The 4,151-nt window shown below is 52.6% G+C and overlaps 1 long non-coding RNA gene across 7 annotated transcripts in view; it reads left to right on the top strand.

The window, feature by feature from the left end:
* Window positions 1-3,941: 3,941 nt before the first annotated feature.
* Window positions 3,942-4,151, top strand: part of LOC106896108 — an 8,975-nt gene continuing 8,765 nt past the window's right edge. For all 7 annotated transcript variants that reach the window (XR_001413576.1, XR_001413578.1, XR_001413577.1 and 4 more), the window contains exon 1: window positions 3,942-4,126. This is a non-coding gene — a long non-coding RNA (uncharacterized LOC106896108). The remainder of the gene's footprint in view (window positions 4,127-4,151) is intronic.

The following is a 4,151-nucleotide window of genomic DNA, read 5'->3' as shown; positions in this document are numbered from 1 at the left end:
CCTTCCTCCCAATCATTGAACCCAGATTCAGGAATGAAAATCTATTTGAATCTGAGGATATAAGTGTTAAAACTTCTTGTCTATAAAAGCAGTTCAGTGACAGCATTCTATTTAATTTTTGTCATGCGAAGTTTTGTTTGTATTGACAAGCCTTATTTTGATTCTGGAATAAATGTGTGTTATTTTTAATTTTTAGTGCTCATAAGGTGTCGGAAAACTACATAGGACAGGGATTATGAATCATACTTTCACCTTTGAAAATGCAAAACACAATAAAATTTGACCAAGCAGCAGAGAATTGACCAGGCAGTCATTATTGACACTGAATTGTCTGGTTTATGTAGTGGCCTGTGGTGCAGCAGAATCAAAAAGGGTAAAGCCCTGGTAACCTTCTGGTGTGTAGGAAGTTTTTGCCCCATATGATAAAGCAGAAGAGAGCACCTAAAAACTCTGCTTCCAGTTATCAGGGGTGGGGTTTTTTGACACATTTAGTTGTTCTTCTGTTCAGAAGGCATAGGGAATCTAGGTGGATGAATCCCATTTCCAAATGGTGTGGGTCCCATCAAAGATGTTTCAGATGTTACATCAAAATATAAAGGGATATAGAATCATAGATTCATAGAATCTTTCAGGTTGGAAGAGACCCTTGGGATCATCGAGTCCAACCATCTACCCTACTCTACAAAGTCCTCCCCTACACCATATCCCTCAGTACCGCATCTAAACGTCCTTAAACACATCCAGGGACGGTGACTCAACCACCTCCCTGGGCAGCCTATTCCAATGCCCGACCACTCTTTCTGTGAAAAATTCCTTCCTAACATAAATAATTTAGTATGGACTAAGGTTCAAATACAACAAAGGATTTAGACCTGTGACTCTTGTTTAGGTTCTGATCTCCCAGTTGGTGCCTGGAGGAAGCCAGGACCTCACACAGGAGTTTGTGGCCTAAACCCTCTGTCAGGGCTGGGCCTTAAATGCTTTAGTAGCGGTAAACTTCAGAGCCAATGGATGCCAGTGGCACTCAGGTCCCTAATCCACCAAAATCACTTTGGCAAGTGTAACCCGGCCGTGGAAGTCACATAGTGTTTCCCACACACAGAAGTGATGTCCGAGGGCATTGAGCAGCCTGGGCTGAAAAATAAGCGCAGTTTGAGAGGCTGATGCAAACACCGTTGTTGAAAGCCAAAGGCTACACTACCATTTTATGACTTGAGGCACGGACAGAAAGATTTCTGTGCTTCTTTGGCACTCCCTGCCAACAGAAGACCTAGGTAAACAACAGCAAAACTGGTGTGTGTCACTGAGGGCATAGCTCCTGTTCTGTATCTGTAACAGAAATACAGAAGCAGAATGAAGGTCAATTTCAAACCTAAATAAAAACCTCACCGTGCTTTAGCAGAAATGCCTGTATTCTCCAATTCTAACTTGAGGCACTTAAAGGTGGCAAGAGCCACAGAGAGGCAGGCACCTGTAGAGACTGGCTGTGGTCTTACGTGAGCCCAAACATGTCCTGGAGAACCTCTGTTTCATTTTACTGCCCGTGCCACAGGCCTAGGGGTGAGAAGGCTCCTGGGGGTGAGAAGGCTCCTGATCTGGGCAACTAATTTGGTGCCTGAAATTCGGTGGGGTGACCGGGTCAGCTACCTCCCAGAATAAGGATCGCTCTGGCCGTGAACACATGCGTGGCTCCAGTGCCCTGGCAAAAGGGCAGCATCGTAATTTAACTTTAAAAATTAGCATGTGCTCAAAAGTTTGGGGAACAGAGGCTTCCTGGGATACCAGAGAAGCAGCAGAGATGGGGGTCCTATTCACTTGTGAGATGCAGCAGCTGGCTGGGGCCCTCCCTGACCTCCCAGAAAAGGGAAAGAAATCAAAGATGCTGGGCTGGGAGAGCCTCCTCCCACCCACCCCCAACTCCCTCTCTCGATGATCTCAGAGGTCCCTTCCAACCACTGAGATTCTGTGATTCTGTGATTCTGTGATTCTCCAATTCTAACCTGAGGCACTTAACCTCTGTGGCAAGAGCCACAGAGAGGCGGGCACCTGTAGAGACTGGCTGTGGTCTTACATGAGCCCAAACGTGTCCTGGAGAGCTTCTGTTTCATTTTACTGCCCGTGCCACAGGCCTGGGGGTGAGAAGGCTCCTGGGGGTGAGCAGGCTCCTGATCTGGGCAACTAACTTGGTGCCTGAAATTCGGTGGGGTGACCGGGTCAGCTACTTCCCAGAATAAACATCACTCTGGCCGTGAACACATGCGTGGTGGGCACCTGTAGAGACTGGCTGTGGTCTTACATGAGCCCAAACGTGTCCTGGAGAGCTTCTGTTTCATTTTACTGCCCGTGCCACAGGCCTGGGGGTGAGAAGGCTCCTGGGGGTGAGCAGGCTCCTGATCTGGGCAACTAACTTGGTGCCTGAAATTCGGTGGGGTGACCGGGTCAGCTACTTCCCAGAATAAACATCACTCTGGCCGTGAACACATGCGTGGTTCCAGTGCCCTGGCAAAAGGGCAGCATCGTAATTTAACTTTAAAAATTAGCATGTGCTCAAACCATGCAGTTCTGCCAACTCTTCACAGCTACAACGACCTAAAAAATAAAAATAAAAAATGAGGCTGGGGGAAGCTCCTGGGGGGAGGTATAACCCCCCCGACCAGGTTACACAAAGCACTGGTTTTGGGCAGGTTTTGTGCAGAGGTGCCACGGGCACCTCCTCGCTGCCAAGAGCGATGCCCACCCCAGCTTCTCTCCCCACCGCCCGGCTCCGGAGGGGGGGGCAGGGAGTTCCCCGCCCCCCTTCGCGCCCCTCCGCCGGGCATCAGGGCGGCAGCTTGGGACGGGCCATTGAAGGGAACCAGCGCTCCATGCAGCCGCCGCCTGGTTTGCCTGGGACGGGGGTGCTTTAAAAAATAATAATAAAAAAAAGCAAATAAAAAGGAGAATATTTTTTTTTAAAAAAAAAAAGGGAGCAAATAAAAAAGGAGCAAATAAATCCCCCTCCCTGAGCGCCTCCCGTTAGATGGCGCTACAGACTTGACAACCACGTGTATAGAAGGGAAAAGGGGAAAAAAAAAAAAAAAGAATAATAATAAAATATAACCCTCTTATTGTGCAAAACGCAGAGAGCCGGCCCCGCGTAGGGCCGAGGGGGGAGCGGGGCCGGGCGGGGGGATGCTCTTTCCCCGCGGGGAGCGCCCGGAACCCCCCGCACCCCCGGGAGGGACCGGACCCCCGGGGACCCCCAGGGCAAGGCGGGGGGCGAGAGGGGGCCCGGCGGAGCCCGGTGCTCCCGTCGGGGATGGTCCTGTCGGGAGAGCGGGGTTTGGGGGGAGGACGGGGAGCGCCGGGAGCTGGGCAGAACCGGCGGGCAGGTTCCCCTCCCTCCCCCGCCTCACTTCGGCTTTCCCAAAAAAGCTGCTCAGGCAATCTGTGCTGCCTGAACGGGCTCTGGGGGTGATGGTGTCATCAATCCCCCCTCACCTCACCTTTTTTGTGGGTTGATTTAATTTTTTATTTTTTTGGGGGGGGAGGGTGTCCCGCTTTTCCCTTCCCCCCATTTTAGGACCCCGCAAGTTTTGGGGCAACCGGTCAGTGGCCGCCGCGGGGACACTCCGGAGCGGGACGGCCCTTGGTGCGCGGCGCTGCCCCTCGCCCGGCCCAGGGAAGGGAGTTGTGGGGGGGACACGGGGACGGTGCTGCGGGGTGAAAACCACCGAAACGCAATTTCTTAAGACGGTGACCGAACTCCTCCGCCCGGTCCCGGGCAGAAAGGCGGCCGGGTGTCCCCAACCCCTGCCGCTGAGCCTGTAGGAGAACACCTTGGGAAGGAGTTAGGGCTGTCCCCGTGCAAAGGCCACCCCCGCATCCCAACCCCCGCATCCCACCCCTCATCCTGCCCCTGCCGCGTCGGGCTGTGAACTTCCCTGCGGGGGTAAGTTCTCCTTTAAGAAAGCGAACTGTTCCTTATGCATATTTGAAGGCTGTTTGTCTTGCAGTGCCCAGCTGACGCGGGGCCGGAGGCTCAACACGCGGGACCCGAATTGTCGGGGAGTAAATCAGCCACACGTTAAAGGCACCCTCTGCCAGGGCTCCGGGTGGGAGCCCCTTCCCATTGCTCTAAACACATGTAAGTCAGAACCCGGGGGAGCCGG

The sequence above is a fragment of the Calidris pugnax genome, unplaced genomic scaffold (genome assembly GCF_001431845.1).
Source record: "Calidris pugnax isolate Ruff unplaced genomic scaffold, ASM143184v1 scaffold277, whole genome shotgun sequence".
Lineage (NCBI taxonomy): Eukaryota > Metazoa > Chordata > Aves > Charadriiformes > Scolopacidae > Calidris > Calidris pugnax.
Note: the sequence above shows the minus strand (reverse complement) of the source record. Positions and strands in the feature narration are given on the sequence as shown.